Source organism: Macaca thibetana, chromosome 9 (genome assembly GCF_024542745.1).
Source record: "Macaca thibetana thibetana isolate TM-01 chromosome 9, ASM2454274v1, whole genome shotgun sequence".
NCBI lineage: Eukaryota > Metazoa > Chordata > Mammalia > Primates > Cercopithecidae > Macaca > Macaca thibetana.
Window position 1 is genome coordinate 117649479 of NC_065586.1, and position 25372 is coordinate 117674850.

At 47.5% G+C, this 25372-nt stretch overlaps 1 protein-coding gene across 17 annotated transcripts in view; it reads right to left on the reverse strand.

Moving 5' to 3' along the window:
• Positions 1-25372, reverse strand: part of FGFR2 (fibroblast growth factor receptor 2) — a 121910-nt gene that overhangs the window by 89194 nt on the left and 7344 nt on the right. The window lies entirely within an intron of this gene.

A 25372-nucleotide genomic window follows, 5' to 3' on the forward strand; every position in this document is an offset into this window, starting at 1 on the left:
GTAGGGACAGTCCTTCCTCCCTCTCTTCCCTGCCATCCACCCTCCAAGGCCCAAATCAAGTAGGGCCCTCTGTGATGGGGGTCACCTTGCATCAGTCACCCTGGGCGGAAGTGCAGTGGCTCCCTCCCCCTCCACCGTACACCTGCCCACTTCGCCAGCGCATGGGATGCGTCACATTCTCATGAACGCATCCCACCTCCCCGAGGAGACACCAAGACCCTAGAGAAAAGGCGTGGGTCTCATGGTTCTCCGTGCTTCCCGCCACCAACCCCATCCTGCTTGGCATACACATGGCCATGTCGAACCAGGTCACAGTCCCCAGATACGCAGCACAGGATGGAACCCACAAGGATCCAACCCACACAACCTCTCCACTGGAGCTGAGGGGAAACCATTGGCGTTTATTAGTAACAGCAGCTGGAGCTGCCGGCTGGAGCGGCCACGAGGGCCCAAGAAGCAGGCTTTCATCCCTCCAGTGAGAAGTGTGAATGGGACCCAGAGTTCCAGGCCTGGAAAATGCAAAGCTTCCCAGCACTGAGACAGCACCAAATCAGGGCAGGATCAAAGGCAACTGTTTTGCCTAGACACCCCTCCGAAGGACAAATCTCCCATAGGAGACTGAAATCAAGTCAATCTGTGTTTCAGTCCCGCTGTGAAAGGGCCACATGCATCAAGGACAAGAAATCCCCTCACCACCACCGTCAACAGCACACGGGAGGCCCGGGGCTTCCCAAAGGGGCATCACCAAAGGCATGCAGGCCAAGCCCCAGATGCCAACTAGCACGTGAACACAAAGAGAGAATCACAACAAAAGGAGGAAAACAGACGCTACATGTAACATGGACAAACGCACCCCAAAGCAAGCAAGGAAAGCCCAGCTGACAGGCAGGTTATGTTTCTAACATTTGTTTTCTCACTCGACAATTATTTACTGCACACCTACTATACACCAAGCCTATTCTGGAAGCTCCGCAGCAAGATGACCCTGCACTTGTGGATCGTCCATTATGGTAGGAATGACAGACAACAGATACAAAATCTATAAAAAATACAGTGTTCTTGCTTAAGCGTTAGGAAGAAGGACACAGCAAGATACGGGCACGTGCACACAGCAGTGGCAGGGGAGGGCTGGTCCTTTGGCAGGAGGTGGCAGGTGATGGCCCGCGGGCCAAGCCAGCCACAGCTTGTTTTTGTAAACAAAGCTTTATTGGAACACGGCCATGCCCATACCTTATTGTCTGGTGCTGCTTTTGTGTGTTACAAGGGCAGAGTTCAGTCGTTGCAACAGAGACCCTGCGGTCTGCAAGCCCTATAATATTTGCCATCTTGCCCCTACGAAATGTGTTTCAGTCCCTGTTGTATAAGACGATCAGAGAGACTTCTCTCAAGAACAGGCATTTGAGCTGAGAAGTGAAGGACAAAGCGAAGTTTAAAAGATGCTGGAGGCCGGGCGCGGTGGCTCAAGCCTGTAATCCCAGCACTTTGGGAGGCCGAGACGGGTGGATCACGAGGTCAGGAGATCGAGACCATCCTGGCGAACACCGTGAAACCCCGTCTCTACTAAAAAATACAAAAAACTAGCCGGGCGAGGTGGCGGGCGCCTGTAGTCCCAGCTACTCGGGAGGCTGAGGTGGGAGAATGGCGTAAACCCAGGAGGCGGAGCTTGCAGTGAGCTGAGATCCGGCCCGGGCTACAGAGCGAGACTCCGCCTCAAAAAAATAAATAAATAAAATAAATAAATAAATAAATAAAAGATGCTGGAAACTTAGTTTGAAGGCTCTTAGAGCAGGCCTCTCAAGGCTGCTTAAGTCAAAATGCAGCTGAACTGAGTGACTAATAGAAATACTTTAAACTATGGAGACCAAACAGAAAAAAGAAAGGAAGAGAAATACGAGAAGGAGAAGAGGGCAGGGATTCAGTCTGGCCCCAAATCTCAGCCCATCTCCCACTCCCAACATCCTAGAGTCACAGATTCACTCAACATGAGAACTGAAGGGGCCCCAAACACTGTTGGTCCAACCCCTTTGACAGCTGGCTAAGGCAAGGACCAGATGTCCTCTGAGTCCCAGGTCTCCAACAACTCATTGCTGAAACAGCACCCACCATGTTAGAATGAATTTACATTGGATTTGTCTGGGTCATAAAATGATCAATGTCTATTATGACAACGTCACATGATCAGTAAGTCACCAGGAATGTTATGGAATGTACTTTCCTCTCAGCCAGAACTGGTCACCAGGGCAGCTGCTGAGCAGAAGCAACAAAGCTTCCCTCCCTTACAGGGGAGGCACCTGGGACCCACACACCAATCTGCTCCATCCTGACCCTCAGATAAGGTGCAACCATGTCCCTGTGTCACGCAGTGGAATGCTCTAAGACCGCATGGGGGTTGGGGGGAGATAAGCAAGGTATTTGCAATGGTGATGCAGAAAAAAATCTCTCTCCGGGCAAAGCAGGAGTTATGATGTATGATTTCCTGTTTTTAAAGGGAAGTGTTTTCACTGAGAACCCTTTCCTTCACCTAAAATCAGTAAACCCCAAAATCGGCCGGGCGCGGTGGCTCAAGCCTGTAATCCCAGCACTTTGGGAGGCCGAGACGGGCGGATCATGAGGTCAGGAGATCGAGACCATCCTGGCCAATACGGTGAAACCCCGTCTCTACTAAAAATTACAAAAAACTAGCCGGGCGAAGTGGCGGGTGCCTCTAGTCCCAGCTCCCCGGGAGGCTGAGGCAGGAGAATGGCGTGAACCCGAGAGGAGGAGCTTGCAGTGAGCTGAGATCCGGCCACTGCACTCCAGCCTGGGTGATAGAGCAAGACTCCATCTCAAAAAAAAAAAAAAAAACCCCAAAATCTTGCTGAAACTGGGGTATCTAAGCTGCTGGACTACCACCTGCCATTCTAGGAGGAAGAACAGGGGACAGCAAGGACCTATGTCTTATTCGGACCTGGACACAGGAGATGCCTGGTGCAGGGTGCTGCCCTGGACGAGAAGAGGATGAAGCCCTGAGTTCCCACGCCTCTCCGTTCCTACTTAACCTCTTGGCCTGGCGTTCCCCATCTATTGCAGGGTAAGAGTACCCAAATACTGGTTTATTATTGGTAAGATTCCAATGAGCCAATGAAGATGAACCTGGTTATCAACTACAACGTGTTGGGCTAAGGACTGCCACTATCACTGTTATTCTTCAAGGCGGAACACGCTTGTCATAATTTTTTAAGCACCACGGTTTTCAGAGGATAATCACAGAACATTTGGGTCTCTCTCTCTCTTTCTTTGACGGAGTCTTGCTCTGTCGCCCACACTGGAATCCAGTGGTACGATCTCGGCTCGCCACAACCTCCACCTCCCAAGTTCAAGTGATTCTACTGCCTCGGCCTCCCAAGTAGCTGGGATTACAGGCATGCACCACCACACCCAGCTACTTTTTGTATTTTTATTAGAGACAGGGTTTACCATATTGGCCATGCTGGTCTCGAACTCCTGACCTTGTGATCTGCCCGCCTTGTCCTCCCAAAGTGCTGGGATTACAGGCATGAGCCACTGCGCCCAGCCGGAACACTTGGATTGCTATCTCCAGGTACAAAGTGATTTTACAGGAGTCCCATCTCAATGGACAGTTAAGATGACTAGATGTACTAAAACTGCTTTTTATCCCAGTAAAACCAGATCAAAATTGTCATCTAGATATCCAAGTTTCAAGGATAAAAAAAATCACCCCCTAAAATACACCAATGAGATAATGATGTTTATCCATAAAACTCAAGCCATCCTGTCTTCAAAGTCTCAAACCAGTAACTGCTGTCTTCGTAAACTGAGAAAGCAAGGACTCCTCCCTCCACCCCTTCAGTGGTCATTTCACAAAGGGCCCATCTGGGGATCAGCAGTGCCTTTAGTAAACACGCCAGTGATATCCCTGGGTATCCCAGAAGACTCTGCAAGCACATGTTAGGGAGAATGAATGAATAAACACAAAAGAGAGAAAGTGGTTGGGGAGAAGCAATAAAAAGAGGAGGATGTAAGTAAGAAGAGAGGCAGGGATGGGGTGGGGCCATACGCTGGGGAGGGGCCAAATGCCACACTGGTAGCCTCCCAGGCCACCCAGCGGCCCCCCAAGCCCAGCCTGCAGGGCTCAGCATACACGGCACATATCAAAGACAACCCCAGCCAGGGGGCCGAGAACACAAGCCCCTAACAGCTGGCTTAGTGGAAGGAGCTCTGTCCCTGCCTGTGTCCTTGGGTCCAATTGCCGTCCTCAGGACTTGGCTTCGCTTCTGGGTCTGAATGCTGCAGGTGACCTGAGCCGCTGCCCACTCCCTGCAAACATGCACTCCCCGAGCCCTCCACGTCCCTCCCCACGGTTGTACTGACCTGGCCCCAGGTTGTGCGGAGCCAGGACAATCAGCGAATCCCCTCTGTGCCTGCAGGCGCAAAGGGGGCTCCCTAACTCTGGTCACCCCCCATGGACGGACCACCTCTCCCTGACTCCACCCGGCTGCACAGCCTGCTCTGTGAAAGAGCAAAGAATCCCCCCAGGAAATGTACATAGCTCCTTTTATAGTCATGTGAACACTTCCTGGATTTACTTTTTCCCATTGCTGTGGCATACTTTTCACCTTTCCTGTGAGAATCCACCAGGGGTGCACAGCCCAACATCCCCCTCATCTCCTGCCAAAACACAATGCGGAGAAGGTTCCAGAAGCTGCTTTGCTACGCACAAATGCTCTTTCAGAGGCTTCCACAGACAGAAAATATGTTTCCATGTATTTTTCACAATATGAATTAAAATTCGAAAAGAAGCAAGCCAGCTTCACAGTAGTATTGGACATTCTTTGTCACTGTTTCCTAAAATTGATAAACAAACAAGGCACCAACTCTCCTTCCTGGGACACAGCTCAACACTCATTTCTACTACCACGGTCACGCTACCGCAGCCCTGCTGCATAAGGCTCAGTTGCATCCATGTGAATTTTCTCCCAGAAGTTTCAAATACTTGGGAAGTACCAGCAGCATGTTAGCAAGCAGCTTGTTTTTTGAGATGGAGTCTCACTGTCTCACCCAGGCTGGAGTGCAATGGTGTGATCTTGGCTCACTGCAACCTCCGCCGCTTGGGTTCAAGCGATTCTCCTGCCTCAGCCTCTGGAGTAGCTGGGATTAAAAGTGCATACCACCACGCCTGGCTAATTTTTTTTTTTTTTTTTTTTTTTTTTTTTTTTTTTTTTTTTTTTTTTTTTTTTTTTGTATTTTAGTAGAGACGGGGTTTTACTGTGTTGGCCAGGCTGGTCTCAAACTTCTGAGCTCAGGCAATCCATCTGCCTCGGCCTCCCACAGTGCTAGGATTACAGGTGTGAGCCACTGCACCCAGCTACAAGCAGCTTCTTTTTAAAAAAAATTAACCAGCCGGGCATGCTGGCTCACTCTTGTAATCCCAGCACTTTGGGAGGCCGAGGTGGGCAGATCACCTGAGGTCGGGAGTTCAAGACCAGCCTGGCCAACGTGGAGAAACCCCGTTTCTACTAAAAATGCAAAATTAGCCAGGCATGGTGGTGCATGCCTGTAATCCCAGTTACTTGGGAGGCTAAGGCAGAAGAATCGCTTGAACCTGGGAGGCGGAGGTTGCGATGAGGTGAGATCGCGCCATTGCACTCCAGTCTGGGCAACAAGAGCAAAACTCCATCTCAAAAAAAAAAAACAAAAAAAGTTTAGATACTTTAAAAAAGAGAGAGACAGGTACTTGTACAGCTAATCAAAAAACAAATGGGCCAGGCACAGTAGGTCATGCCTACAATCCCAGCACTTTGGGAGGTCGAGGTGGGAGAATCACTTGAGGTCAGGAGTTCAAGACCAGCCTAGGGAACATAGTAAGATCCTTTCTCTACAAAAAATAAAAAAAAAATAAAAAAAATAAAAAAGCCGGGAATGGTGATAAACATCTGTAGTCCCAGCTACTCAGGAGGCTGAGGTAGGAGGCTCGTTTGAGCCCCAGAGGCTGCACTGAGCTATGATTTCACCACTACATTCCTGCCTGGGTGAGACAACGAGATGAGAACCTGTCTCTAAAAATAAATAAATAGGCCAGGCATGGTGGCTCATGCCTGTAGATTCAGCACTTTGGGAGGCCAAAGTGGGTGGATCACCTTAGGTCAGGAGTTCGAGACCAGCTTGACCAACAAGGTGAAACCCATCTCTATTAAACATAAAAAATTAGCTGGGCGTGGTGGCGTGTGCCTGTAATCCCAGCTATTTGGGAGGCTGAGGCAGGAAAATTGCTTGAACCCGGGAGTTGGAGGTTGCAGTGAGCCGAGACTGTGCCATTGCACTCCAGCCTGGGCAACATGAGTGAAACTCTGTCTCAAACAAACAAACAAATAAATAAATAGTATGAATAACAACAGGCATCGGCACATAGCCTGTGAGTAATTCCTGCCTTGAACTGGCCTCCTTCCTTCCCTAAGAAAACCATCCTGTTATTCCTTGGGAACTCATAGGACCTCTGACTGGGGCAAGAAAGAAACTGAGGCAGGGGCTGCCTGACTCTCCGAGCCCCTCAGCAGATCATGGTAGAGGTCATGACCTCTCCATGTGACATCACACGGATTGCCACTAGCAACAAGCTGCATGAATTTCCCGCTCTATAAGTAAACAGAGAGAAAAAAATCCTCGCTGTATGTGAGGATAGCCCCAGGAGGGGGAAGTCTTGTAAAAGTCAAAAAAGGCTGTGACTTATGTGACTTCACTGCACACATCCAGCTGGACTTCTCACCCATCTCAGCGGGAGGGCTGTCTTGAGACAGTTGAAACAGCGAAAGGGTTTGGAAACGGTAAGCTATTTCAGGTAACACTTGACGTTGCCAAACCAGCGATAGCAGCACTTCAGACTGTCACTTTTTATAATGTTTGCCTATAAACTTTTCCCGTGTGGTTTTTGAAATGGCGCCCAAATGCAAACAGAGAACAGATGGGAAACCTGAGTCTTGCCCCGTCCAATCACTTCATGGAGAACGGATGACAGATTTAAACTGTTAAGGAAGAAAAAAGCAGTTTCTACCAACGGCATAGCTCACACTCCATTACTTTTCACAAATTAAGCCTTTTCCGGGGTTTTCCACGGATGGTGTCTTTTCCGACGTCTAGATCATCCTAGTTCCAAGGATGTGGTGGGGTCGCCCTGGAACACATCCCGCTGAGGTTTCTCCCTCCTCCAAAGTCAGAGGTGTGCAATCCCTAAACCCATTCCTCCAGGAAGAAGAAAGGGAGACAGAGAGAAATCCCTGAACAGACTCCTCTGGAAGAGAGAGAAGGAAGAAAGAGAAGGAGAGGGAGGAAAAGGAGAAGAGAGATGGAGAGAAGGAAAAGGAAGGGAGAGAAACGGAGGGCGGGACAGGAAAGAGGAGGAAGGGAAGAGGAAGAAAGAGAGGGGAAGGGGAGAGGAGAAAGAGGGAGGGGGCAGAGAGAAGAGGCAGGTTAGGAGCACACCGCCAGGAGGCATGTCCTGTCAGGGTTGTGGGCTGCAGGAAGAAACCCGTTCTTACCTAGAAGCACAGCTGGGACTCCCACAAGCACTGTAACAGGAGTGCTGGGGGAAGGGTAGTAAAACGGCCTTGGGTTCCTGGTGCCCTCCCACACCTCCTGCCACCTTGTACTGGATAAATGTCATGGCTGTAGAGCTGCCAGAGTCTCTACAGAGGAAACAGAGTCCGGCTACAAATGTTGCTATATAGTCACCGCACACAAAGCACATGACAAGTAAGTGGCCGCCACCGTCCTCCCTGTTCCAGTAGCCCCCACTGGCCCTCTTAGTCTGGAAGATGTCCTATAGTGGCCACGCCCTGTCCCAGTAAGAAGTCTTAACTGGTGAATACCCAATTCTCTGTCCATAGGAACAGAGGAGAGATTTCTGCAAGATAGGAATTCTGGAAGAGCCCAGCCCCCTCTTTCCTACGGCACAATCTGGGTCTTGCTGGCATCAGAACTCATCAGCACAAAGAAATAAAGGAAATGGAGGCCAAGCACGGTGGCTCATGTCTGTAATCCCAGCACTTTGGGAGGCCCAAGCAGGCAGATCACTTGAGGTCAGGAGTTCAAGACCGGCCAGGCCAACATGATGAAACCCCGTCTCCACTCAAAACACAAAAATTGGCCGGGCATGGTGGTGCCTGCCTGTAGTCCCAGCTACTCAGGAAGCTGAGGCAGGAGAATAGCTTGAACCCAGGAGGCGGGGGTTGCAGTGAGCCCAGATCACAGCACTGCACTCCAGCCTGGGTGAGAGAACTAGACTCTATCTCAAAAAAAAAAAAAAATTAAAATTAAAATCAAAATAAAAAAATAAAGGCAATGGAGTCCCACCAATGAAATCAGAACCAACCACCTTTGCATGTCCTGCCATGAGGGCCGTGCACACAGCAACAAACACAGCCTGCTGCAGCCCAGACATCCTCAAAGCCTCCCCTCTACATGAACCGACTTGCAAGAAGACCAAATTCCTCACATCAGACAGAGACCTTATAAGGCATAGGTACTACGTGTTCTTTAAGGGGGCAAGGAAGGGACAAATACTCCGCACAATATAAAGATGAAAGTTCTCTACCTCGAGAAATACTGCCAACATAAAAATGGAGAACAAAAAGAAGTCAAAGCAACAAATAACAGATAAGTAGGCAGGCTGAAAGGGTGCAGTCCTCTCTTTCTAACCAGTTGTCAGGTGTCTGGTAGACACGGGTCGGGATTCTCCCTGGTCGCTAACAACAGCTAACAGCCGCCTCTGCAGCAGTAGCTGGATTTCTCCAGAAACTCCAGACTGGCTCACATTCCTGGTGATCAGATGGGATCATGGCTAATGTTTCCAATATGGTAACCATTAAAAATTATATATTTAGGCACACCCCTCACATCATTTAAGTCTGCCTTTGAGAAACATGCTGGATGGCTCTTCATGTTTGAAAGAAATTATGTTGCTGCCCATGAGAAAATAAAAATGCACACAGAGTAAAGAGTCTGAGAATGTACTCCCTGAAGAGTGAGTCACCCGTGTCTCCCAATGTCCCCACCCAAAGCGGAAGTCCGCACTCCCTGTTTTGTCAGTATCCCTCTCGCTTTCGATCTGATGTTTTCAGCTGTTCATGACAGTTTTCTCCAAAAAGAGATGTACAGAGGGAAGGTTTTCTCCCTGGTCCCAATACGTGTATTAAACTCATATTCCACGGGCGAAAAATTTCCAACGGACCACTAAGACGCAGGCATTGAATCAGTACTGTGTGCATAAACTCCCAGATATAGGCAGCTTTGCTTGTGCAAGAACTTCAAAACTGAGTCCTGGCCGAGCGTGGTGGCTCACACCTGTAATCGCAGCACTTTGGCAGGCCCCGGCAGGTGGATCACCTGAGGTCAGGAGTTCAAGACCAGACTGGCCAACATGGTGAAACCCCATCTCTACTAAAAATACAAAAATTAGCTGGGTGTGGTGGTGGGTGCCTGTAATCCCAGCTACTCAGGAGGCTGAGGCAGGAGAATCACTTGAACCCGGCAGGTGGAGGTTGCAGTGAGCTGAGATTGTGCCACTGCACTCCAACCTGGGTGACAGAGCGAGACTTTGTCTCAAAAAAAATAAAAATAAAAATAATATGGCCGGGCGCGGTGGCTCAAGCCTGTAATCCCAGCACTTTGGGAGGCCGAGACGGGCGGATCACGAGGTCGGGAGATCGAGACCATCCTGGCTAACACGGTGAAACCCCGTCTCTACTAAAAATATACAAAAAACTAGCCGGGCGAGGTGGCGGGCGCCTGTAGTCCCAGCTACTCGGGAGGCTGAGGCGGGAGAATGGCGTGAACCCGGGAGGCGGAGCTTGCAGTGAGCTGAGATCCGGCCACTGCACTCCAGCCTGGGCGACAGAGCGAGACTCCGTCTCAAAAAATAATAATAATAATAATAATAATTTAAAAAAATAAAAGGTCGGGTGCAGTGGCTCAAACCTGTAATCCCAGCACTTTGGGAGGCCGAGGAGGGTGGATTACCTGAGGTCAAAAGTTCGAGACCAGCCTGACCAACATGGAGAAACCCCCATCTCTACTAAAAATACAAAATTAGCCAGGTGTGGTGGCAGGTGCCTGTAATCCCAGCTACTCAGGAGGCTGAGGCAGGAGAATCACTTGAACCTGGGAGGCAGAGGTTGCAGTAAGCCGAGATCGCGCCACTGCACTCCAGCCTGGGTGACAGAGCGAGACTTCGTCTCAAAAAAAAAATAAAAATAAAAATAATTAAAAAAAATAAAAGGTCGGCTGTGGTGGCTCACGCCTGTAATCCCAGCACTTTGGGAGGCCAAGGAGGGTGGATTACCTGAGGTCAGGAGTTCGAGACCAGCCTGACCAACATAGAGAAACCCCGTCTCTACTAAAAATACAAAATTAGCCGGGTGTGGTGGCGGGTGCCTGTAATCCCAGCTACTAGCGAGGGGGAGGCAGGAGAATTGCTTGAACCTGGGAGGCAGAGGTTGCGGTGAGCCGAGATCACGCCATTGCACTCCAGCCTGGGCAACAAGAGCAAAACGCAGTCTCAATAAATAAATAAATAAATAATAAATTGAGTCTTTTGTTCAGAAAGCATTTTCCAAAGCGACCAGCCATTAGATCATATAGCACCCAGGAAATAGATACTTGCGCTACAAAGTTATGTTGAAGCCCTGCGTGCCCCAGCTTGGATGTACAATGAGGAGTCTGTGTGCCTGGCTGCCTGGCCAGCCCAGCCTGAGCCTCCTACCTTCTGAAAATACACTTGCTGGACGCAGCAGAGAAAGCTGGGACACCTTCAGCCCTTCAGGGCTTCCTGGAGCACACTATCCTAGGGAAAACCCTTTCATCAAAAGGCATGTGGGGGGCTCACAAGGAGGTGAAGGAGTGAATAGGATGTGCCTGGCCTTTGATGACACAATCTTAGGGTGAAGAGTGGCCCTACAGAGATGTCACTCTGTAAAATGAATGCATTGTGATCTCCAGTCCTGAAACTGAACCCTCCGGTCCTAAAACGCTTCCATCCCCTGAGTCCTAATGACAGTGCTCAGGCAGGGGCAGCTCTCTTTATCTTACAAAGTAGTAAAGCACCTGTCTTAACAGACAGCTATACCCCAAGCCTCTCATGGTCCCTTAGCCTTAAGGCTGTGGCCTCATTTTTGTCCCTTCTCTGGTGACTCTTCAGAAAAGGCTGGGGGTGTTAAAGGTACAGACCAAGGCCGGGCATGGTGGCTCATGCCTGTAATCCCAGAACTTTGGGAAGCCGAGGCAGGTGGATCATTTGAGGTCAGGAGTTCGAGACCAGCCTGGCCAACATGGTTCTGAAACCCCATCTCTACCAAAAAATATAAAAATTATCTGGGCACGGTGGCAGGCGCCTATAGTCCCAGCTACTCGGGAGGCTGAGGCTGGAGAATATCGCTTGAACCCAGGAGGCGCAAGTTGCAGTGAGCCGAGATCACGCCACTGCACTCCAGCCTGGATGACAGGGCAAGACTTCATCTCAAAAAGAAAAAAAAAAAAAAATATATATATATATACACACACACATATATATAAAGAGAGAGAGAGACCAAACAGACCTGTCACTGACACTGAGACTCTGCCATTTACAAATCGTGTGACCTTGAGGCACGTCCTCGGAGCAGGAACAATAATAAATGAGACAGGACACAGAAGGCACCCGACACAATGCCTGGCACTTACACATCCGCCATCAGAAAGACCTTCCGGCTGAAATCCTCACTCCTCCGCTAAGCAGGAAAAAAAGCAAAGCTGCCTAGCCAGGTCTTCTCAGTGTGGAAGCTCAGAAAGTGAGAGAGGAGGGGGCAGGGCTCCTGTTCTATTTCTCAATCCGTAACACAGAGTTGGGGGTTAATTACCTTCAGTTAGCATTCTGCTTCCTGCTGGTGCGTGCACGTGTGTATGTGTTCCTACAGACAGGAACGTGTCAAGGAGCTCTTCTCGCCTTTCTAAGAAACTTCTCCTTCCCTACCACCTCTCCTGTATCCATGGATATGCCTAGAATTCCGCCTCTGGTTCTTCTGGTCCTTTCCCTGCATTCCAGTCTCCTGGGCACCTGTGGCTTTTCCCACCTCCTCCCCGCAGATGCCACTCAAGTCCCTGCTTGTAGGTTCATATTTCCACCTGCCCAGGGGGAGGAAACACATACCCTGGATGTCTGCAGAGGTCGTATCCAAAACAAGCAAGTGACCTTCAACCTCCTCCTCCTCCACCAGCCTCTTCTCTTACACGATGAAGGGAGTCATACCACTGAACTGCTACCCAAGCTCCAAGTCAGCCCTGAAGCCCCTCTTTTCCTCTGGCCCCTCCTCTGATCAGTCCCGACAACCCTTCACCTATTAAGCCTATCCCTGATAGAAAGCTTAGCTCTGAAAGAAAGTACGAGCAAAAAACTCCATCCCACAGGCCTCCTCCAGCCCTCCACAAGACCTCTGCAATGCGCCTAACTCATCACCCATGGTGCGCCCCTTGTAGCCACTACAGACCCCCAGAGAAATCTTCTGAAAAGCACATGATCTCTACTTTTTAAAAAAGGCACAGACCACTCCAAAGTCAGAGAGAATAAAACCCAAAGAACATCACACGCATTGAGGCTTGGTTGCTCCAAGCCCCATAACCCCCTCTCTCTGACACTCTGGCTTGCCTGTCCACGTGGTGGGTACTCTTCCCTCTACCTACGAGCCCAGCCTGCTATGCTGCCTGGCAGGCCCCTATTCAGCTCAGTTCCCATAGCCCCTCTGTGAAAATCCCGATTCCCATTAAGACACTGCACTGCTCCCATCTCATCCTGTTCATCCTCTAGCACATGCACAGCCAAAGACAATCTGCGTCCCCAACCCATTCCACCCAAAAGATGTACGGAGAGGGACTGGAGCAGGGATCAACGCAACATTTCTCAGACTTTACTGTGCATAAAACCATGTGGCCAATTTAAGACAGCTTCCTCACTCCCACTTCCAAAGATTCTGGGTCGGCCAGGCGCTGTGGCTCACACCTGTAATCCCAGCACTTTGGGAGGCCGAGACGAGTGGGTCTCTTGAGGCCAGGAGTTAGAGACCAGCCTGGCCAACGTGGTGAAACTCTGTCTCTACTAAAAATGCAAAAATTAGCCAGGCCTGGTGGCGGGAGCCTATAATCCCAGCTACTCGGGAGGCTGAGGCAAGAGAATCACTCGAACTTCAGAGGCAGAGGTTGCAGTGAGCTGAGATTGTGCCATTGCACTCCAGCCTGGGAAACAAGAACAAAACTCCGTCTCAAAAGGAAAAAAACAAAACAAAACAAAACAAAATATTCTGGGTCAGTAGGCTTGGGGGTGGGGACTGACATTCTTTATTTCCCACAGGTGAGGCCTGATCCTGCTGGTCCAAGACCCACACTACAAGAAGTTCAGCTCCAGTGTCCAGGGATGAGCGTTTGAGACCTGCCTCTGCCGGTAGTGAACGTGTTGGCTTGGACAGCCTCACATCGCTGAGCCTCAGAGTCACGCTTTAGAGAAGAGAAAAACATCTCCAGGGGTGCCTGCTGCAGGGCAAGGTCACCACAAGGGCACAGTCAAAGGCTGCCCAGGAAGGCCTCTGTATACTTAAAGAGAGGGGCACGTCTGACAGCGAGCACTCCTCATCCTGGCGGGTGTGGGGTCGGCGGCGGGGGGGTCCCCATCCTGCAACTCAGCCCTGGCCAGGAGGGCACTCCTGGGTTCCGGTTTACCGGGCATAGCTGATACTAACTGGCCGGCAGATTGCTTTTTGCAACCATGTGAGCACCTCCATTCGCATTCCTCTGACTTCAAAACAGCTTTTCTTTCAAGTAAACAAGTAGGTCTCATCATATATAGGTTACCTAAGTGAGGATTTCTGGAATGTTCCTAAATGAGACTAAACATCTGAAGATTTTGTGAGATTCATCATTATAAACACCCATGTATGATGCCTGTTTAATTTACAAAGAGGCCTGTGGCTTCTTAAAATACCTTCTACTATTCATCTATCCAACACATCTGAGAGTAGCTGATATTTGTATGTGGGGCACAGTAACACACCACAGAATTCCCTTGAGATGAGAACCCCAGCAGGGCTCAGGAGCCAGCCCCACAGCATGCCGGGAATAACCCTGCCAACACCAAACCATGGGCAAGAGTCCCCACAGCTGTGCCTCAGGCAGTCCACAGAGCGAAGAGCCTGCATTACTGCGAGCTGGGACGGCTGGCCTGCATTCCAGAGAGCATACCCTAAAGCCTGACTGCATTCCAGGAGCAGCTTTGCAGGGACAGTCACCTTGCCACACTTACTGTTACCTGTGGCTCCTAGAAGCTGCTGCTGGGACAAGCTCACCTCCCTGATATTGATGTAGACATTCAATAAATGGTGCATACTCCAGCGGATACATTTGCCCCGTATGGGCCCTGAAAGGTCAGATCGATGTCCAAATCGCGTTTGACATTTTCCCCAAGCGGGCCCTCCCACACTAAGCACTTTCTGAATAAAGAAATACTTTTAAAGTGGCCAAGGCTACAAAAGAAAAGGGAAGGTTAAGAGTTATTCAAGAGGGCAAGGCTGCCTCCTGCTTTCTCAACTCAGAGCCTTCTGGGGGTACTGTTCGGCAAGTTGATTTAAAGGGCTGGGCCTTTCTTCGCTCAGCAGGACCTGGTTCCAACACTCCTTCAGAGGCTGCCGATGTGTCCCCGGCCTGATCCCCTCAGCAGCATCCCAGCCATTTGCAAATGAAGCGGCAGCAGCTGGAGACTGGGAAACAGATGGTCTTCCTCATTTGAATGGGTTTGATCGGGCTGCTTGAGGCTCAGCAAGTTCAGGCCTGGCCAGCATCGAAATCCGTGCGGAGGCCTGAAGGCACAGAGTTGTGGCCCGGGGAACCGGCAGCAAGCAACTGAATGGGAATGACCTGGTGGACGGGTTCCCCATGCTGCCTTCGGGTGGACGGGACACGATCCCAGCTGGTTTTGCACCGCAGGACCCAAGGAAGGCAGGTCGGAGCCACAGGGATCACTTTTCTCCTGTGTTTTGCAGAGGAAAGAAAAACTCTCCCTCGGGGAATCCTGAGCCGGAGGACCGAAACCCACATTAACTCAGGACATTCCACGTTAAGCGCGGGCGCCACCACAGTTCACCTTTCTTCCCTGCTCCAAACCGCATACTTGCATAGAGGTAAAAGCTTCAAGAAAACAAACAAACTTTGAAGAGTCACTACTTCTCACAACCCTCCAAAGCAGCATTCGGAGGGAAGCTTTAGATCTCAGAAGGGCTGTGCGCGGCTCCCACGAACATAGGCTTCCTGGGACAGGGCATCCCCCGGGCAAGGCACCTGGGAGGAGGCAGACTCGCCATCCTGCCCACACCTGACCTGACTCCCCTGGCCACCCTCCGGCCATCTCTCTGCCTCCACATTGGCCTGGCAAGAAACTCTGCCAATTAGAGGTAGTAACAGAAAAGAGATAGGAAGCAGGCTGAAATGACCCACTCGAGTGGAGGCTGCCGGGATGCCCTTGACCCGCCTCCTCACTCGCCACACCTTCAAGGGCAAGCACCTTGTAAGAGGGGAGAAGGGGGGCCTCTGAGCCCAGCTGCACACATGCACTCAGCAGCCTCTGCTCCGCCTCCATTAACATCAACAGGTGAAGCCAGCAAGGGACAGCAGAGAGGCTAGGCCCTGGACAATCACCTCACTGGACAAGGGGTCAACCTAGCAATGCACCTAGCAGGCCAGGTGGCTGGTACTGATAAGGGTCAGCCTTGCAATGCAGGTGGGTTTGCTGGGGAATCCAGGTGGGTGCCACCTCCTTAAGGGGAAGCCCAGCCTCAGGTGTGGTGGCTAACACGTGTGATCCCAGCGCTCTGGGAGGCCAAGGTGGGAGGATTGCTTGAGCCCAGGAGTTTGAGACCAGGCTGGGCAACAAGTGAGAACCCATCTCTACCAAAAAAAAGAAAAGAAAAAAAAGAAAAATCAGCCTGTGCCTGTAGTCCCAGCTACTCAGAAGGCTGAGGTGGGAAGATCGCTTGAGCCCAGGAGGTCCAGGATGCAATGAGCCGTGATTGCGCCACTGCACTCCAGCCTGGGCGACAAAGCGAGACCCAGTATTAAAAAAAAAAGAAAGAAAGAAAAAAGAAAAAAAGCAGCAGCAGCAGCAGCTTTCTAGTCCCAGTCCCTGGAAACTCCTAAACATGGGGCACATGCCTCCGGCCCATGATTTTCCTTCACAGGATCTTCGCCTTTGATTGGATCTAGCCCTTCATTTTTCATTTTTGTTTATTTATTTTTATTTTATTTTATTATTATTTTTTTTTTATTATTTTTTTTTTTTTAGATGGAGACTCACGCTGTCGCCCAGGCTGGAGTGCAGTGGCCGGATCTCAGCTCACTGCAACCTCTGCCTCCCGGATTCAAACAATTCTCCTGCCTCAGCCCTCCCAAGTACCTGGGACTATAGGCGCCTGCCACCACGCCCGGCTAGTTTTTGTATTTTTAGTAAAGACCAGGTTTCACCATGTTGGCCAGGCTAGTCTCGAACTCCTGACCTCATGATCCACCCACCTCGGCCCCCTAAAGTGCTGGGATTACAGGCTTGAGTCACCGGCGCCTGGCCCTAGCCCTTCATTTTTGCAATTATTTGACAAGAGCCTGTCTCCCCCACTCAACTGTTTATTGCTTGCTATTCTATCCCCACAGAATCTGGCACATAGTAGGTCTCAAAAATTATTTGGGGAACAAATGGATGAAAAAACTCAAAGAAACCACAGCAATTACCCTGCAATCTAAAAATCATGTTTATACCATCTTGCCTCTGCCAAGCTCTGAAAGTTGTCATCGCATGGGGAGTTGCAAATTTAAGAGGGAAATTTGTAGCATCTCCTAGTCAAGAACTCTACAGCCAGGCGTGGTGGTTCACACCTGTAATCCCAGCACTTTGGGAGGCTGAGGTAGGTGGATCACCTGAAGTCAAGAGTTCAAGACCAGCCTGACCAACATGGTGAAACCCCGTCTCTACTAAAAATACAATTAGCCGGGTGTGGTGGTGCACATCTGTAATCCCAGCTACTCTAGACGCTGGGGCAGGAGAATCGCTTGAACCCACGAAGCAGAGGTTGCAGTGAACCAAGATCGCGCCACTGCACTCCGGCCTGGGTGACAGAGCAAGAGACTCTGTCTCACAAAAGGAAAAAAAAAAGGAATTCTACAACTTTCCTCCAAAACTCAACTCCCACTTTGAAACGCCTGGGACCCCGAGTGTTCTGCAATCGCTGTACAAGTAGCCAAGAACAAAGTTCAGCTGGCTAAACCAGCCTTGATTTACCTCCACATTAGCTGGTACTGGGGTTCACTTTTTATTTTTAATACCAAACTGATCTTTGCTTGCTTTAAAAATGGGCTCCATTTCCTGGCCTCTTTTTTTCCCCTAAGGACATCCTTCCTGGCCAAGACTGGAGAAAGAGTAGGTATTTCTGCTTTTGGCCTTTTCATTCTCGGAATTTTTTCTTTTTTGGCTTTCTTAGTCTCTGCTCCTAATCTCTGCAGAAAAGTGACATTAGAAGGGTGGGGGAGGCCTTGGTGCTTGTTTCCATGACCACAGGTTGTGGGAGTCCCGGGTACAGGGGTCTGTCTATGCAGGTAGGCCTTGACTTCCTACCCAATCGTAAATCAGAAATTCTGGGAAGAAAAGCTTGACATAATATCAGTGGCAATAGCTGAGGGTTAGCAGGCACTGGGACAAACCAGCAGAGACATCCAGGACAAGGAATAACGGGACGGCCTGCTCTGCTGAGATGGGTCACGCGTCAATGGGCAACAGAGGCCAGCCCTTCTTGTTCTGGACTCCTACGGTGTGGCGCAGCCTGGACCACCAACTGGGACCCAGTCTCCCATTGGTCTCCTTGGCAGCAGTCAGGGTTCACCTCTTTCCAATAAGCCACATGCCACCAGAAGCCATTCTAGAAGAATCACAAAGTATAATTATTAAACATTTTTATTGCCTGGAATTTTTCTTCAAATGACTATAGGAGAATTCGGTATGGATGTGTGAGAAGGAAACAGAATCAACCAGCGGTGTCCCTAACAGGTTTAACAGTCAAATGACAGATTTAGGAAAGAATGAGGGGTCACCACATTCTCCAGCAAAAAAAAAACAACAAACCCTCCTGCTCAGGAAGGAGAAGGGAAATTTTTCTTACACCAACACATTCACCCAAAGACCTGGGCCCACACTCACTAACGATGAGGTCCTGGAGGAGTCACTTGATCCCCAAGAATTTCAGTTACCTTGTCCATAAAATGAGAACAGGAATACCCAAGATGTTCTGGGTTATTAAGATGGGAGATAATATATGTTAAAGTACCTAGCACAGAGTCCAACCATGACAGGCAGTCAATAAATGGTAGCCAGTTATCATCACCACCATCATCACCATCTCAAGGAATGGGCTAAAGAAACACGACCTCATCCATACTGCCCCCACTTCATAGTCTGTCCTACCAAGTAACCTCCATAGGGGTATCACGTGCAAATGCTTGTTCAGCTCCTGTCCGCTTCAGTACTTTGGATCCCATCACAATTTCCTTAAGCTCCCTTCCATGCTGACGAAAATCTCATCTAGGAGTGTTCAGGAGAGGTCACTACAGGTAAACATGGCAAGGATGACCATAACATGTTATGGCGCTCCCCTCTCCAGCCTGGCCAAAAGCAGAACATACCACACCGCACCCCACCCCAACCGATCCCATAACCCCTCTCCACACCGCACCCCACCCCAACCAATCCCATAACCCCTTTCCATCCCATACCCCACCCCAACCGATCCCATAACCCCTCTCCATCCCATTCCCCACCCCAACCGATCCCATAACCCCTCTCCATCCCATACCCCACCCCAACCGATCCCATAACCCCTCTCCATCCCATTCCCCACCCCAACCGATCCCATAACCCCATCCCTCCATCCCACCCCTCTCCATCCCATACCCCACCCACCCCAACAATCCGATCCCATAACCCCAACCGATCCCATAACCCCTCTCCATACCCCACCCCAACCGATCCCCCCACCCCCCAACAGATCCCATAACCCCTCTCCATCCCATACCCCACCCCAACCAATCCCATAACCCCCCCTCTCCAACCATCCCATAACCCCTCACACACCGCACCCCACCCCAACCGATCCCATAACCCCTCTCCATCCCATACCCCACCCCAACCTATCCCATAACCCCTCTCCACACCGCACCCCACCCCAACCGATCCCATAAACCCTCTCCACACCGCACCCCACGCCAACCAATCCCATAACCCCTCTCCATCCCGTACCCCACCCCAACCAATCCCATAACCCCTCTCCATCCTATACCCCAACCCAACCAATCCCATAACCCCTCTCCACACCGCACCCCACCCCAACTGATTCCATAACCCCTCTCCAATGTTCTTCACGGGGCCTAATGGCAATGTGACAGTGTATTTTGTATTTTGAAGCCTCAGACAGAACTCTTTTGCCAAAATACATTGTTCTTCATGAAGTATGTGTCTGCTGTTATTATTACAGAGCTGCAACTGACTTTTTTCAACAGAGGGGAAAAAAATGTCAACCTTGAACCATTTGGACTGCAAGCAGCAGGATGTTCCCATTGCTAAAATCCATGGGCCTTGCAAAAGCCCAAGATAATAAAAAGGGTTGGACAAATCCAGGGCCTAGAGCCAGTTTTACATTTTAATTAATGCAAACACCTCTCATCAGACAATTATCACTATACACTGTAAACATCTTATTGGTCCAGGAAAAATTAGTTTTAGATTTACTTTGACAGGAAGTGGGACAGGGAAGAAATCGGCATTTAATGAATACCTACTCTGGGCCAGGAAATTCAGTAGGGGCTTTACATTTCATTTGCATTTAATCTGCACATGCACGCTTCAAGATAGATACTATCTTTGAGGCTCAGAGAGGTTATCTAATGTTTCTGAAATCACAGCATCAGTAGATATTGAAGAGATTCAAACCTACCTCCCAAGGTCAAGTTCCCTCTGTTAGTTTCTGTCTCCAGAAAGCATACCACACGCCATCCAAAACGATTTTAATCAATTCTATTTTTAAGAATGGCAGATACAGAATTTAGATTAAATGCAGAGAAGATTCTTATTCTTTTAAAAATTCGACTGGCTTTAAATTTGAAACATTTATAAATGTCCACGACATATATTCAATTGTGCGTCTATTGCAGCCAGGTAGAAATGCAACATGCATTGGTGGAAATCCAGGAGGCTTAGCAGGACAAGAAGGCTCCTTAAGGCAACCACACATCTTTGGGGACAATCCCACTGTCAACTGACAATCTGAACTTTAAGGGTGTTCATAGAGTTTAAACCCTAAACTTAACCATTGCAATGATCTTGACATTCATTTTATAGTACATCCCCCCGAGCACATACACACACCATAGATACACACAGTTGGCCTTTTCAATGTCTGGATACTTTTAAAATATTACAACTGGTCAGTATGGAAAATTTAACAGTAAACTGTCAGGTATAAAAATGGGTCACATATAGTAATATAGGAGCTCAAGGGTTCAAAAATAATCACGACAATTTATATAGTTTATTAACGTTAGAGCTCAGAATTGAGTTGTCTCCAAGAAAGGTGCTACATAAATCATACAAATAAATGCGTCCCTTGTTCTCATTCCTGAATCTATCAGCATTTTCCTTATAAGCTATTTTTAGCCCCCTCATAAAACACATTCAGCATAACCTGAAATTCTCTATGTGTGCATTCTATTCTGAAATGAATTGGAATTTACCATTCTTTACTTAGACAAGGGGTTAAAGGAAAGAATATACCACAGCTTAGCTCTCTGACTTGGTACTGTCAAAAAGAATCAGAAGTTTTTGGCCAGGCGCGGTGGCTCACGCCGGTGGATCATGAGGTCAGGAGATCAAGACCATCCTGACTAACACTGTGAAACCCCATCTCCACTAAAAATACAAAAAGTTAGCCGGGCGTGGTGGCGGGCGCCTGTAGTCCCAGCTACTTGAGGCAGGAGAATGGCGTGAACCCTGGAGACGGAGCTTGTGGGGAGCCGAGATCACGCCACTGCACTCCAGCCTGGGTGACACAGCAAGACTCCGTCTCGAAAAAAAAAAAAGAATCAGAAGTTTTTAAGAGTGGCATGATGTGGCCAAAGTCCACAATGGCGCAGAATTACTTACGGTATTCCAAAGTGGAGTAAATGACACATTCAGCATCTGAAAGCTCTGGCACGGTACACGTTTCCCAAACCAAAATTACTGAAAATCTAAAGCATGCCTATTTTACTTGACACACACTCTTCAAGGATGACCGTGGCTTGTCCCAACAATTCATACTTTTGTATGAATATTTAAATGGTAAGAGCTTGAAGTTATATAAATAGAAGTCAGCCACCACATACAAATCACGGTAAGGAAAGAGAAACTTGTAAAAAGTGTGACTTTTGTCTATTACAGAAGGAGACATCTTCAAGATATGAAGGACCACCACAATAACCTGTCCAGCATCTTGTTCAATCAGACCTCTTTTTAAAAGAACTTAGCGTCTGAATAGCCAAGGCAATCCTAAACAAAAATAACAAAGCTGGGGGCATCACATTACCCAACTTCAAACTATACTGTAGGGCTACAGTAACCAAAACAGCATGGTACTGGCATAAAAATAGGCACGTAGACCAATGGAACAGAATAGAGAGCTCAGAAATAAGGCTGCACACCTACGACCATCTGATCTTCAACAAAACTGATGAAAACAAGCAATGGGGAAAAGAATCCCTATTCAATAAATGGTGCTGGGTTAACTGGCTGGCCATATGCAGAAGATCAAAGCTGACCCTTTCTTATACCATATACAAAAAATCACCTCAAGATGGAAGAAAGACTTAAATGTAAAACCCAAAACTATAAAACCCTGGAAGACAACCTAGGCAATATACCATCCTGGACATAGGAATGGGCAAAGATTTCATGACAAAGACATCAAAAGCAATCACAACAAAAGCAAAAATTGACAAATGGGATCTAATTAAACTTAAAAGCTTCTGCATAGCAAAAGAAACTATCAACAGAGTAAACAGACAACCTATGTAATGGGATAAGATATTTGTAAACTATGCATCTAACAAAGATCTAATGTCCAGCATCTATAAGGAACTTAAATTTACAAAAGAAAAACAACCACATAAAAAGTGGGCAAAGGATATGAACAGACACTTTTCAAAAGAAGACATATATGCATCCCACAAGCATATGAAAAAAACAAAAGCTCAACATCACTAGAGAAATGCAAATCAAAACCACGATGAGATACCATCTCACACAAGTCAGAATGGCTATTAATAAAACGTCAAAAAATAATAGATGCTGGTGAAGTTGTGGAGAAAAGAAAACACTTATATACTATTAGTGGCAGTGTAAATTAGCCCAATAATTGTGGAAAGCCATGTGGTGATTACTCAAAGAGCTAAAAGCAGAACTATCATTCGACCCAGCAATCCCATTACTGGGTATATACCCAAAGGAATATAAATCATTCTACCATGAAGACACATGCACACAGATGTTCACTGCAGCACTATTCACAATAGCAAAGACATGGAATCTACCTAAATGCTCATCAATAACAGATTGGATAAATAAAATGTAGTATATATACACCATAGAATACTATGCAGCCATAAAAAAAGACAAGATCATGTCTTTTGCAAGAACATGGATGGAGCTGGAGGCCACTATCCTTAGCAAACTAACACAGGAACAGAAAACCAAATGCTGCATATTCTCATTCATAAGTGGGAGCTAAATGAGGAAAACTCATGAACACAAAGAAAAGAACAACAGACACTGAGGTCTACTTGAGGGTGGAGGGTGGGTGGGAGGGGAGAGAGGAGCAGAAAAAACAGCTGTTGGGCACTAGGCTTAATACCTGGGTGATGAAACAATCTGTACAACAAACCCCCATGACACAAGTTTACCTATATAACAAACCATTACATGTACCCCCAAACATAAAATAAAATTTAAAAAATTTAAAAAAAACAAAACTTGGCCTCAAGTTCTTGGCCAAACTACACTAAGAAGGCAAGTCAGGGAGGAAGACGGTGTGGTAAAGATGGGGTATGGTTAGCAACACCAAGCATTTCAATGCTAAGAAAGCTAAAAAAGTAGAGCCATCTCTAAATCTCATATGGGATATAGCAAAAAAGATGATAAAAAATGCAAAACTTAAGGCTAGAACAGGCGTGGCGGCTCACACTTGTAATCACAGCACTTTGGGAGGCCAAGGCTGGAGGATCGCTTGATGCCAGGAGTTGGAGACCAGCCTGAGCAATATGGTGAGATCCTGTATCTACAAACTATTCTTAAAAATTGGCCAGACCTGTAGTCCCAGCTACTCAGGAGGCTGGAGGACCCCTTGAGCCCAGGAGTTCAAGGGTACAGTAAGCCAAGTTTGAAGATACAGTGAGGGTACAATTGCACCAGCAGATCAAGACTCTGTCTCAAAAAACAAAAACAAACAAAAAACCAAAGGCTAAAATCATCTCTCAAGGAAAAGAAAAATAGAGACCATAAGCATTTTGCACAGTTGCATAAAACCCACTGGATCAGAATTATCTGTGGAATAGCCCAAAAAACTTCCAAAAAATAATTTCTGAACTGCCCACAGAGATGTCCCCCAGCTCCCCTGCTAAGAATCAGACCAGTACAGTGGAGAGTAGCACACCAGCTATATCTCCCACCCAGCTTAACAGGCAGGTACCCAAAAATCCATTTCCCATGTTTTCCTTTAATGACTAAAATTAGCTTCAATGGAAATGTAAGAGTAAACTAGATTAGAGGGAGTTTTTAACAATTACCCTGGCTAAACAAACACCTAAACAACAGTCTGCAAACTGGAAGACTAGTGGATACATTTTATTGAAACTACGAACATGAAACAAAACACCTCCAGTTTAAACACGACCCCAGTTATTTCACAGCCATGTAATTATTTGTTAAGTCTGATATTAAAAACATCTCATATTGGATTGCTGTGGTTTTGTGAATTCTCACCCTCAACTGGGTCAAAAAGACTTGAAAGGAATAAAGTCTTTACTTACGGCTCGATGCGGGGCCACTGGCATAGTATAAACGCTCTTTTAACTGGTTGAAATAAACAGACAAAACAGAAACACACACATATACCCCAAAGTTGAATCAGAGCGAGCCAGTATAGAGATGATACAAGTACCAGTTCTCTGGGCTTGCCAGATTTTTGCTCTATAAGTAATATTAAACATGGCTCTTGGTCTATGAATTGTGAAACACTTTATATACTAATAAAGAATGTGTACTTCATTGTGTATTTAACTGCATAAGCTTGCATTTGGTTTAATTGACCAAGAATAAGTCCTTGTTCCAAAACTAACTATCAAGTTACAGTCAACTCTTAAATATTAACACTCATATTGAAAAACAAAGATGCAGATAATACGAAACAGAAGATTATTTTAAATCATTCACTCTTGGTATGCGGATATATTCTTTCTTCCTTTCTCTTAACTTGCAATTAAATGCGTATGGCTAATATTATGGCATTTACAATACTTCTAACAAAGGACTTAAACCATACTGGAAAAATCTGACTTAGGGAGGTCTCTCTGCAGATCCTGTCCTCAATATTTCTGCTACTGAACTCTGGACCAACTCACGCTGGTCCAGGAGGGCATCCATCACCTCTCAGAAGACTGACAAAAAATTGCTACACAAACTACATTTTTTTCAGGTTGTTACTTTTCAGAGTCACACTCTGTGGAGGGCGGGAAAGTAATTAAGGGTTTAGGGTTGAAAAGCCCTTTCATTTTAGCTCCTACTGGGTTGGTGTAAACAAAGATGCCATTAATGTCAACAATGACTTAATTAACCAGAGTAGGTGACAATGTCAGGAAGAACTTGAAAGTAAGAGTTGCCCCCTCTCAGGGTAATCAAGCTTGACTGTACTTCAAATATTTATAATGTTAATCAACAGAATAGTACTTGGCATTGAGGACTGCCCCCCTTCGAGTCAACCATGTTTTCACTCCTCTGCTGGTCCCCTATAACAATGAATGGCCAAAAGGAAATTAACAGTGAATGACCAATTGGAAAACTCATATTTAATCTGAAATATTAAAAACTAAAATCTTCTAGAGATTATTTTCTTAAGTCAACTGAGTGGACCCAACTCTACTGCTACTACTTCAGAAAGGGTCCAAAAGACAAATGATATATATGATATATGATATATATGACATATAATATGATATGACATGACATGACATTGTACAAAGCCAAGAT